The sequence below is a fragment of the Watersipora subatra genome, chromosome 8, assembly GCF_963576615.1.
Source record: "Watersipora subatra chromosome 8, tzWatSuba1.1, whole genome shotgun sequence".
Classification (NCBI taxonomy): Eukaryota; Metazoa; Bryozoa; class Gymnolaemata; order Cheilostomatida; family Watersiporidae; genus Watersipora; species Watersipora subatra.
This window is the reverse complement of record NC_088715.1, coordinates 54,131,690-54,145,406: the sequence shown is the minus strand read 5'-3', so window position 1 is coordinate 54,145,406 and position 13,717 is coordinate 54,131,690. Positions and strand designations below refer to the sequence as shown.

Here is a 13,717-nt window from a genome sequence, read left to right as displayed (position 1 = left end):
CATAACCATAATCTGCAAATGGAGCATTTATTTTCTGTTTTTTTTGCATATCTGGCTAGTTGATGTTCTAAACCAGTCAATCACAGATGTCACTAAAATAATAGACATGGGCTTACATGTGATTCTTGATAGACTACAAAAGTAAGCTGAGCCTAATGAATAAACAACAGTCTATATATATATATATATATATATATATATATATATATATATATATATATATATATATATATATATATATATATATATATATATATATATATATATATATATATATATATATATATATATATAGTATATGTGGTTTACACTGTAAAGTAAAGTGCTCAATAATTGAGTCAATTAGAGCATGATGATGATGCAACCACAAATGGAGAGTGAATTTCCACCAGAACACAAATTACACAACAACAAAGCTGTTAACACCATGATCGGTAAACAATTTTTCCAGATCCTGGAGAGTGAATTTCCACCAGAACACAAATTACACAAAATCTTCAACAAAAACTCCGTAAAACTAAGTTATAGCTGTGCTTCTAATATCAACCACATAATTAGCGGGCACAATAAACAAGCACTATCACAACCAACCAACACCGACAGAAAATGCAATTGCAAAAATCGGGAAAATTGCCCTCTAAATGGAGAATGCCTTTCAAAATGCATAGTATATCAGGCAACCGTAGAGTCTGAAGAACGCGATGGGCAAGAGAAACAAACGTATGTAGGCCTAACCGAAACAACTTTTAAAACAAGACTAGCCAACCACAATACATCCTTTAAATATCCTACTAAAAGGCTACAAACAGAATTGAGTAAATACATATGGGACTTAAAAGACAAGAACATTCGCTATAATATAACCTGGAAGATCATCAAAAGAGCGCGATCTTACAACACATCAACAAAATCTTGCCAGTTATGTCTATGGGAAAAGTACTTCATCATATTCGAACCGAAGTTAGCCAGCCTTAACACTAGAAGTGAGCTAATATCCACATGCCGGCATGCCAGAAAACATCTAATTAGCTCAATAACATAATTTGACTACATAATTTGCTGTATACTATAATATATATATATCACACAATAGTATTAAGCCCTCAGCTTTATTAAGTAATTTTATAGCTTGTACATTATACATTTTAGTCATTCTACCTGAAGATTGCAACACGATTGCATGAAACTAATAGTAGTAATGATTTTAACCTGTAGTTTTTAATAAACTTTATATATATATATATATGTATATATGTATGTATATATATATATATATGTATATATATATACATACATAAATAGATATATAAATAGATACATACATAGATATATAAATATCTCCCTTTCTGGAGAAGAAATTGAAAAATGCTGGAATGTAAGAACAACTGTAATCCCAGTAGTCATTGGGGCACTGGGCGCAATAACACCGGCGCATAAAATGTGGCTTGCCCAAATACCAACAGCAATCAACTCAGGTGAGTTGCAGAAAAGTGCGCTATTGGGAACAGCTAAGATCTTGAGGCGAGTGCTCAAACTCCCAGGTCTCTGGTAGGAGACCCGAGTTAGAGCAGAATTTACCACCCATACTGGGTATCCGGGGTGAGGAAACAATTTTTATATATATATATATTGTGGAGGACTAGACAAATGTATTAACTATGCTCTTATCCTTAGATATCAATGTTCTGTATTACAACCTTATGTGTGTTTTTCTATTATACCCTATTATGTAACACTGCAGGGGTAATAAAACAACTTATAAACAGTTGCAGAAAATGTACTGTAATTGTAATGTAGTAGGTAATGTAGTGTTTATAAGCAGTTCTATTACCCTTGCAACGCAGGGCATTCACCTAGTAATAAATGAAGCGTTGTGCATGTCTTGACAATGTTCTAATGAACTGGAATGTATTGCAGAGATAAATTAATCATATTAGCAATGAGCATATTAGTCTTATTAGCAATGAACAAGATGAATGTTTGAAATATGTGATATATTATCTGAAAACCCACCTCAAAGAAGAATAATGGCTAATTTTGTGAATACTTTTTACAGAAGCAGCGGACCATTTTAACCTTAGCTCAAGTGTTGTTTTTGTAGGCCCAAATTTATTTTGGCTTAGTTTAACTTTAACTTAAGTGACCTCATAACACCTTTCAGAGGTACATGTATATGGTTTCATTTGATACCATGCCTTCAAAGTTTGCTCCATAATCGAATTAAGGGCAAGTCAGTTAATGTCAACTCATGCATACCTCAGATGTTTAGATTTGTCACTCTGTAGCTTTTAAATGAAGTAGACGTATTGAAAGTGATTGTTAAGTATCCCTACCATAACTTTGCTAGTAGATGAACTAGGAAGCCTCATACTAAGTCATACACTGTGAAAAGAAGAAAAGCGATGAGACATGATCAAAGTCAACTAGCATTTGCAAAGATTGGTGAAACATGTTTATTCATATAGAAGAGCAATAAAGGTGAAAAATTCAAACAGCAAGCAGTAAGCGCTGTAAAATAGTCAGCTTGTCTGAGGTTGGGTGAACAAAATCTTCCATAACATGACAAAAGCTATCACAAAGATTCTGTTATATATTCTGCTGATGTTCCAAGCTTTAGCTGCGGGTAACAACATCTGTAAGGGCAAAAGCTTACAAAGATGTTTGATGTCAAAGATAGTCATTGACTCCGCCCAATGCACTCGCGCAACTGCATCAAGCTTCGAAAATATAAATTCTAACTGTTTACATGTTTCAAAAAACAAATAAGTCTGGTAAATCTAAAATTTTACTGTGCAATCATCGGTGGAGTTGTAGGAAGTTGCAGCTATGTGATTGCAGCCAATTTCATGTGCAACTAAAATTGATAGTAGTTGCTGCAGTGTAAACACACCGTAAGACATTTCCACTGTAAGCCTATTGAGTGATGTCATAGCGAAGAGGCAAACTGGTAAACATGACTAAAATAGTAAACTTTTGATTGATTACTGTTCATGCAGTCATAGAGCTTACTCCATGAATAATACCTACTTTGGGACAGCCATAGCATTGCTCAATGAGCGAATGATGGAGATGCGATGCACATGAGACTGGTGGGTTTAAATATACCATAGTCATCTATTTTGGCAGCACAACTAAATGTCTGGCCAGGTGTTTAGTTGTTAAAAGTTGACTTGCAACAAAATTCACATTACCGTTATTTGATATGAAAATATTCACTATGTCTTACTTTGTTGTGTTGTAGGTGCAAAAGATGTGGAAATGTGATTACAAGCTCTTAAAAGCTCAAAAACGAACATAAAATCGCAGCCCCACGAGACCGCCGTAGTTTGGATTCCCTTTCTAAAACGGCTCAAACGTGATGTAGTTATGAGAGATGGATTCTGTTTACACTTTCATGCAATCTTATTCGTAAAAATGTTTTCACAAATATACTTCACGCATTCAATCAAACTATGTCTATTGTTCTTACGCGTCAGTTTTATCGTCATTGTAATGCTGTCACTTTTAGCACTGATAACTTATAACTTATCGCAAAAGTTCATTAAATATTTTAACCTTACCCCGAAGGAGTACATATCATTGTCTGATAATCATGACGAGCCTGTTGGTCACCTTTGATGATCGAAAAGCGCTGCAAAATTTATTTGCGAAGTGTTGGGTCACATTATCAGATTATGACTTGCCAATTAGACCAGGCCGAAGCAAAACTGTAAAGTAGTGAGCATCTATATTTGATATGCGGTCTTTGGTAAAACCCAAAGTGTTTGTCATAAACTAATACTACGATAAGTTTTATATTGAGCTTTGTATTGGCCTTTCAATTCGCATGAGAACATTCGTGACAAGACAATAACCAAACTTCGTGGTTACGTCATCGAAATAAAGAGATTCTAAGCTATGGCGGCTTTTCGTTTTTGAGCTTTTAAGAGCTTGTAATCCCTTTTCACATATTTTGCACCTACAACATAACAGAGTAAGACATGGTGAATCTTTTAATACCAAATAACTGTAATGTGAATTTTATTGCAAGCCAACCTTTGACACATCTGCAAATATAATTGAAGACAGCTTCAAAACAGTGCCATTATATGTTGTAGCCACATAAGTATCAAAATGATTAATAAAAATTTGTGTGTATTTCTATTTTCAGAATGGCTGTAACATATATGCAACATTCCAAAACATTATGGTTAGATTGCGCCGCACGGTGAGATGGCATAGATAGTCAACGCAAAGATAGTCAACGGACTGAGCTCATGTTAGCAGTCAGACATCCTCAGCCTGTGTAACAGTCCTTGACAGTGAGACCATCTACTGTAGTGCTATTTGAAGGATGTGATTAATTCGCTCATCTCTTAGAGCTCAACTAGAGAAGAGTTCAACATGCTAGAGAATTAACATACAATAGCTGCGTTTCCATGACGCTCATAATTTGCAAACTGAGCCAATCCACAAGTTATCTGCGTCATAGAAACGGCATAAATCCGCAAACTAAGCGAGTTTTGCGATCTACAAAACATTATCGAATCCATTGTTCTTGCCAATTATGGAAACGGCACTAGTGTTATTAATGTGCATTAGAATATCGATGACAATCACATTAAAAACATTTTCGCGATTCAGCCGTTTCTATTTCCATTTCAGCAGTCTCAATGTGCCAACCTTCCGAATCATTGCTGCTAATTTAGCGGGACAAGACTGCTTGGCTATTTATTGAGTCATTAATTAGGCTAGTACTTGACCTATGAGGTCAAGCCTGGTGTTAAATCCACATCAGCAAGTGTTTATTGAAACGCTCGATTGCAGAGTACAGTGTGTACATAGCAAAATGCTTAATTATTCATATTCTCTGATTGTAACGCGCAGTCACTCGTACTAATTCCTCATTGAAGTTGAGAGCACTTTTGCAGGATTTTATTACATTCAATTTACTCTTTTCTACATTTCAAGTGAACTTAGGTACAATACACCAACATTTTACTCAATCGAGGCCTGCACTTGTTTCACCTATGTTGTCATTTAAGTTCCTTCTATTTTATTGTTTGCATGCAAAACTTTAGCACAGAATAGAAAACCATTTTAATATTTAACAATGCTCTTTAAAACACAAACAAAATTATTATTAATGAAGTATCCTTATTCAGCTTTAGTCTTGCTTCATGCAATGAAAACAACTTCTCTATAAGATATCACTGTTTTTCTGCAACAATGCTTTATTCAGTTGCAGAATTTAAAAAAAACTTTAGATAGGTTATTTTAAAATCTAAGCAAAAATCTTTAGCTGTTTTATGGTTATAAAATACCTGCAAATTTTCCAAATGTATAAAAAGGAAACCTTATTGCAAATATCGTTCACAATAAACGAGCTGCTCTGTTTAAAGATCGGTCTATTGTTAGGGCAATGTTAAAAGGACTATAACTATGTTTCCATGGTGCGCAGTACTGCGATGCAGCCCCCTCCGAAGTCGAAGGGATTGACACGTTACCATGCTGCGCAGCGGTTTTCAGCAAATTAGCCAGAGAAGAGACATTGTATAAATCGAATCGCCTGATGGAGAAATTGAATCGATCATGGATACCGAACATCAGAAAAGGTCTTTTTATGCTTCTGTCATCATTATACTTTTATTTACAATACACAATCACAATGTTTTACAAAACTTAACACAATTTTTACAAAGTAATATAATTTTAATAAGAATTTTTTAAGCAATATATTATTTAAACGTTATTTAGGACGTGCCTCCTGTTTCTCGAAAGGTGTTGGCATCGATAACAAAGTCTTGGAAAGTAATCACCTCATCCTTGTGGGCGCAGACCATAATTAAATATAGGTGAAAGAAAATCAGATTAGAAAAAAAACAAGATTAGCAGGATAGCTTTTGTACTATTTCATGGCCCTCGAAGAATCCGTTTTCATGGCATGGGAGATATGTGCAGCCACTGCGCAGTTGCTGTTTCCTTGTTGCAAATTTGCACAGACTTCGCACTGATCAGTGCGCAGTGATTTCAGTGCGAAGACGCCGTTTCCATGATTCGGAAAGGGCGCAACTCCGAAGCACTGCCCATCATGGGAAAATAGTGTATGTCAAAAACCCTCCTAAGAAGGTTGAACTGGCTAATTTTGAGCACCTAATATTACTGCTGCAATATTTGGGTAGCCCTTTTGCTAGATTAATTAAACGCTCATGCTCTAATATTGTTCGATTCATTTTGGTTCAGTAAATGTTTGTTCCAGCTGTCTCAAGCCATTTTTAGTCCTAATAGTCAAAATAGTCCTATAAAACCACGGGTATGGGTACGCTGTAAGCCTCATAAGGACACAACAGAGAGCATTTAAATCCAAATTGCTGATTACAGCTGATGTCTGATCAGAACTTTATAGGATAAAAATAAACTAACTTGAATTGCATAAAATTTGCAAAGTTCTCACAATTGTATTCACATAGTTAAACAGCGGCAAAATGGCTGAAGACTGTTTTGCCATAGATATGTTGGAGATTATGTTCATGACCAGGGGAGTGTCCTACTACATGACTGACCCTGACACTATATTGAACTCATAAGTGATGTTACCACTTATACCCCATACAGAGTGAAGTAGCAGGGATAGCTCAATATGTATGTGTGCCTGTGTGTGTTGGTCTGCGTACTGCTACTCATGTTTAATTCTCAGCTTGACCTTTGGTGTATTTTAAATGCCAATGCGCTGGCTGAAGCTCACTACCCATTCTTGAAGGTGACATTTACGAGCCTATTTAAGACCTATTAGCTATAGGAGACTGGGCAATGCAAAGCCGTGATGTCCTATATAAATAGCAGCATGCTTTGTGACAGAAGGGCAATGCTTTGTTCACTTGCGGCTGGTCAGGCAAGTGAGTCATCATTGTTTACACTGAAAGAATCAAGAGACATTTTTGTTGCTACATGTAATTCGATATAACTACTAAAGCACGCAAGATATTTGTTTCAAATTTTAGATACAACGCTTATACACTATGTATTTCCTACCCTGCAAATTTATAAACATAAAGTTGAATATTTCATATAAAAAGTGCGAGTAAAAGTGTATATTGATGCACATGTATTCCAAAAGATATTGCAAAATTATCAATGTTGCCATATGCTATGGGCTAACATGTCAGATAGCTAGGTGTACAAACTGATTTCAAATGCATACACACTGGTACATCGTACGCTGATTGCAGTCTGCCATGAATATAAATGTTGGGTCTTGGGTGTTATGCAAACAGCATCAGCAAACTCGTAGAAAACAAGCGACAAATGGTACACTTTTCTAGACATACTGTGAAAGGCTACACATGACTAAAGACGACCAGTCGGCTGAGCCATGATCTGAGATTCCCTTGTTAGCTGCTACCTTTGTAGCCTCCTGATGAATTATAATCCTGAAATATCTGGAGGTGATATTTTAACTAACGTTGCGCTGTGCAGTGGAACGAGCATGGAAATCCCTGATGCAAATTGCTTTGTAAAACCGATGAAAGAGTTTTAGTGACCACCAGCTTGTGTATGTCTGCAGTGATTCCTTGTAAGTCGACACCCTGCCGTATGCTCAGTTCTGAGCCTAGACATATCTTTGTGATGACAGGATGAGGTGGAAACATACCACCTCTATCTTTTACACCGATTAGTATCGCATCATCCCCTGATGCGTAAACCTGGACAGGAGGCTATAAAGCTGGTGCAGTCATTGCAGTTGAGTTTTAAGCTCTGTACCTCATAACCTGCTAAATAAATACCATATGCTAATATTATTATAAAAAGCATATGTATCAACCATAAAATAAATTTAACTACATATCGCTGATCTGCTGCAGTATTATTTCAAGCCACTCTGCTTTCTGTATATCTGCTTTATACACTAACAATAAGTGAAAGTAGCTAATACCAAAATACATTTATATACCCAAATTATGCACCACAATATGAGCAGCCATGCAGTTTAGCATATGCAGCAAGGCTGCAATGTGTGCCAGATATTTTGTTTTGTAGAAAACCTGGATATATTGGTCATATTTACCTACCGATGCACTCCACTATGTTCGAGCCAGACCTTGACAGTTCGATTTCCAGCTGTTCGCTTGATTCCAAATCATCATGGAAGTCATCGTCACCTTCTACATGACTCTTTCTTGGTTTAGATGAGAGAAGTAGGGGCAGGAGCCATCTGTGTCATTAAAATCAAGTTTTAATTGCATAACACAATTGCAAAGAATGCTATTTTTAATAAATTTCGGTAGGTCTCAGGATCTTTTCATGAGTGACATCGGAATACTGTGCCAAAATTTATCCAAAGTTTCCAAACCAGCCATTGTACCTACCACTTAGATTTAATAGCAATTAATTTTAAAAATATTATTAAATTCACATAAAAGCTTTGCATCCATAAAGCTGGTTGCCGTATGACATTAAATAATACTCAGCATTTAGGTGACTGAATGGCATGTAGTAGAGTCGCAAGTGGTGATAAGTGAGCATGCTAGTCACAGTAAATGTAATAAACATGGGCTAGTTAAGTTGAATCAAAAAGCACTAGAAACAGTATTGCTGTTTTTCTAGCAAAAAAGCCATTTTAAAGCTGATCCAAAAAATAGGTGCGAGCTTAGCAACAAGGGTAGTTACCATTTTTAGAACACATTCTCCTATTCTGTAATATATTTGATTGTTAATGTGTTTGCTTGCAGATTTCGATGCCATCTACCAAGTCCAGCATACTAATAAGTTAAGACGAAGAATCATAGTGCTATACTTTTAAAATTATAAAATAAAATACATTTGTCTACCTTTGGGTTGTTATGTATAGAGTTCCATTATAACATGTTTTATAGAGAAAACAAATAAAGCAATTGAGGATTTCAGGCCTATGCCAACAATAATAAGTCTGACAAAGATACTAATGCTCAGCAAACCAAGCCAATCAATGATTAACCAGATTGTTGAGAATACAATAGAAACACTCATGAAGAGATCTGCCATCTTACAATATTCAGTTATGAGATACACACTTTTACAAGCAACTTGTGTGGAGTATAGTATGGAAGCTAGTGATGTACTTGCGGTTATTATACAATGTATATAGTTAAAATCAATACACTCAGATTTTCAACAGTTTTGCTGGAAACAATTTGCTGTTAGAAAGTTGCTGGCAGCAAAATCACAAACTACTATCTACAACCACCACAAACATGCTGCTTCAGTAATGAACTTGTCAATTGAATAGTTGACTGATGACATAGAAATTGTAATGACCCTCTGTTTAAAGGATTATTAACTATAAGTGCTGGATTGGTGGTTCAAGTAGTTGGTTTATGATTTGCGAATTTATAAAGGACTGTATTTTAGGTGTAGATTTAATGTCAAGAATTAGACTGGTTTGTTTTAGTTAAAAAACTTTAAAACAGAATATATTTATTAAAAATTCAAACTTTCAATTGCAAAAACATAAAATATATGAAGGCTAATCAAGTCAATGGCCGATGCTCATTGCGCAAGTCTAAAAATATAAAGAGTGATACAAGAGCAGAGTGATATGTAGAGCGTGAGTAAAATATGGAGTTCGAATTGTTTCTGATCTACACAGGCTTATATATGTTTGCCTAATCAGTCAGGCAATCGTCACATCCGTAGATCACAGACGATCGGGCGCTGCAAAGCTTCCTAGGCAGTAAGCGAGTAAGTACAAGGAAGCAGATAACATTTATGCTAAGCAGTAAAATAGCAGGTGCTAGGATGTTGGAATAATAAATCTGCGTGTCAGGCTAGCAAGTAGCCTGGGCATGGCTCTCGTGGGGATTGGGAGAGAGAGCCTGGGACACATCGCAACACGCGGAGAAGACAACTCTAAAAGCCGACTTCTGAAGTCGCTAATATCACAATCTTTATTTCCGAAGGAGTATCATGTGACGGTCTTATTTATGATCTACGCGAGTATTATCTATTATTTTCAATCTGAATTGGCAGCAAACAAACGCTGGTTAGTAAGTATGAAATGTTGGTTGCATAATAAATCAATAACGACAGTTTTATTATTTCATATGTTCAATTCATTATGTTTTGATTTAATTATAATAAAAATTTGAATCAATTGAATAAAAAAAATTCACAATAACAATACAAACATAGCAAACGAATAGCAATAGAACAACAAAAATGAATTGCACGCTGCTAGTAAAGAAAAGTTTATCTGGTAAAAAGTAATCTCAGTTTTATTTTACTCACGAGTATTATTACTCGCGACAGTTATTATGAACAACTCGGACCTACCACTGCAAAACGGTGCCATCTGAAAGCAAATACTCTTTCCGAAGCCAGTAGGAAGAACTACAAATTGGTCAAAACCTGCGATAATATGTTGTAAAGCTTGAGACTGTTCTGGTCTCAGTGTGACTATGCCTAGCTTTGATAGTAATTTTTGAATGGCTCCATTTTTATCAGTATAGGAAATGAAACTGCTAACGTGAAAACGCAAGAGAATAGTAGCCTATGGTTCCTATCGTTTTATTATCAAACGAGGTATTTCGTAACCACCCAGCCTATCAAAAAAATAGCGCTTTTTACTAGATCAAGTCACGTTACCGTGACAATAGGCTTTTAAACGCGCCACATCTAATACATCGTGAGATACGAATCTAACAACACGCTTCCATTAGTATCAGTCTGAGCGTCATATGTAACATATGTCGCTCGTTTTGCAGAAGTTATCTTACCTTTTTTTCGCTATGTGTCCCAGGCTCTCTCTCCATATCCACCACGAGAGCCATGCCCAGGCTAGCTAGCAAGAGTCCAGAAAGCTGTTTCCTAATCACATCAGAAATGGTTAAATAAAAGGGGATGAGTGGTTATGTAAGATGTGTATAATACTCTTAAGACAGGATGCATAAATACTAATATAGAAGTTGAATAACATGATGAGTTCCTTTGTTTCACAATGACAGGTATTCATGGGGTGTGTAACTAAAGATTACAAATGCTGGTCGCTTCACAAAATGGCAACACAATGCACGATTATATTAGCTCAAAATTCAAAGGCAGACACTACCACTGAAGCTGCAATAAATTAGAACTGGAAACAATTGCCAAAAATGAACGAAAGTCAGATATATGCTTCTACTGAGAATACCCTCTAGAGAAGAAAAAAAAACATCAGTTTCTATTAAGCCCCTACAACAAACTAATAAGCATTAAACCTGACACCACTGCCCTACTAGAGCAGATACACGATGTGACCAACCAACAATATTCGTTATAATAGCTTTTGCATAACATAAGTTTCCTCCTAAAAGCAGAAAGCTAAATCTAACAGACTAAAGCTGCGGTCACAGCAGCCGATTTTGGGTCAATTCTCTGACCAATTTTTCTACTGACCGAGAATCGTATCGTGTGAACAGCGCAAACAAGCCTGATACCGATATAGTCCAAAGAGAAAATTTTTTTTCAAAGCCGATATTCTATTTGAGTAGCCAATGACATCTTTTTTACCGTGAGCCATAGTGTCATTAAAGCCTGGTTTCCATATGACAGCACAATGATCGTGCGCAGCCCAGTGATCGTGCACAATGCATTTCATGGGCCGCAATGCGGTGTTTCCATATCGCGCGTAGGCACCACGCTTGCATTGGACAGAGTGGATAATTTCCTTACTTTTTCGTAGGAGAGACGGATTTCTTCGGAAAACAGCCCTCCGTTTGAATTATGGGATGGGTTGACAAGGTCTAGCGGTGTATTGTGGGATACATAATCGTGCGCACCCATCGCAAGGACCCATTCTGTTGGATCCTTGCGATTAGCGTACGCACGTCGCGCTATCGTCGTGTGTTGAAGTTTCCATATCACAGCTGGCCTACGCACGCAGGACGTCGCGGCCTTGTGCTGTTATATGGAAACCAGGCTTTAATATGAACACCATATTTGTCTTCACACCTGTGTATGCTATTGTCATAGCTTCACTCATGAGTAACAGCAACCCGGAAAACTGCTGTTATTATAATAGTTGAAGCACATTATGTTAGCAAAAGATCGTCCTCCTTATGGTTATCCATTATTAGCGATGAGCAGTGCAAAATAATCGGGCAGCTTGCTAAAAAAGTTCACTAAAAACATTGTAGGAAACAGTCAGCAAAATTCAAGGAGTGACTCACTAAAATATATCAGCTAAAGTTATCTGACCCTGCAAATAAAAAACGGACAAAATCACCCACTCTCAGATCAAACTTGGCCTCTGCACAATGGCTGATCTGAACGCAGCTTAATACTAAAGCCTGGTTCACATATCGATTGCGAAACTCTGGCGGTAACTTGCGCAGCAAAACCCTTGCGGCACTAGGCTCGGTGGCATATGTTCACATATAAGCTACATCGCTAAACATAATCGAGGAATCACATAAAATGTTCGCTCGCCATGCCGTTTCTATAATGGTGACCTTCACCTGTACGAGCATTACATGAAGGTTTTGCCTGCGGCCTTTTGCGACATTTGAACAGCCCTAAACTATTGCGAGGCCGTCTGCAACTATCGGCGGTCCTTGGCTGTACCCGGCGCATAGGTTCCCATTTCACCGCTAATAGCATGCGGTGCTGTCGCCAGTACTTTGCGACGTGTATGGGAACAGGCGAGTGACCAGAGCACACATACACACACACAAACAAACTGCTTATGAATCATTCAATAAACTAGTGGACAACCAAAGCGACACAAATGATTGTCCATACTGGTTAGGTTATTAAACTATTGAGGCACTCTGCTTGCGCAAACTCTAGTGCGTTCTATACAAGAGGTCAGAGGCTTTTCTGCTCCTTCCAACCTCAGACAAACAGCACAAATAAGCCTAATTGCCAAAGAAATAAGTATAACATCATAATTCATGTAGTAATTGGACAAGCACTGATCATTTTTAGTACCAAAGATGGCTGTGATTCTTTGTAAAGTGCTTAACCTCATCATATTCTGATATTCGATATTCTAGAGCACTTGCACAATTTAATTGAAAAAATAAAATAAAAATCATGACTAGGCTGAATTATTAATAACAGTGACTATATACATGTAGAAACGTGTGTATACAAAGGTTACTGCTGCAGCAGAAGCTACTTTGAAAAACTATTGAAAAAGTTTTTATGGACGATACCAGTACAAATGTATAGCAATGAAGCGCACCACGGTTCTTTGTAGATTTAGTGATGCTTTATAAGAAACCGAAAATATGAGTGTAGCAGGACATCTGAAATTGAAACGTCACATTAAAAGATAGGTAATGGATTTTAAAATGACTTTATAAAAATGAAACAAATGGTAATATTAGTTAATAGTAAAAATTACATATACATTTAGTTAGTAACCTACAATTGCAATACGGATACTGAAAAAAAGATGGCCGAAAATCACAATCTTGTGGTTAGTTATGCGTGTTTGCAAACTTGCGATTACAATCTTCGCAAGTTTAAATCCTCTGCGAAGCGAATTTTTTATTACTAAAACTATCCGTATACAACTGGACCGACCGACAAACGCTCACATTTATATATAGATTGAATGTCATCCGCTGCTAACAGTATTGCATTGTAACATATTGCCACAATTTATTTTACCATTGCTTTAACTTATTGAATAACTATATTAATTACACTAACTATCATGGTTGTTTTACTTTAATTTTGGTCAGCTGCCAATGACATCTTCGATAACAGAACGACTTTG

At 36.6% G+C, this 13,717-nt stretch overlaps 1 long non-coding RNA gene across 1 annotated transcript; it reads right to left on the bottom strand.

The window, feature by feature from the left end:
- Positions 1 to 6,981: 6,981 nt before the first annotated feature.
- LOC137401744 (uncharacterized) lies at positions 6,982 to 11,959 on the bottom strand. The gene is made up of 3 exons (XR_010979387.1): positions 10,731 to 11,959; positions 8,049 to 8,191; positions 6,982 to 7,751 (listed from the first exon to the last, which is right to left on the bottom strand). It is a non-coding gene; the product is annotated as an uncharacterized lncRNA (long non-coding RNA).
- Positions 11,960 to 13,717: the final 1,758 nt, after the last annotated feature.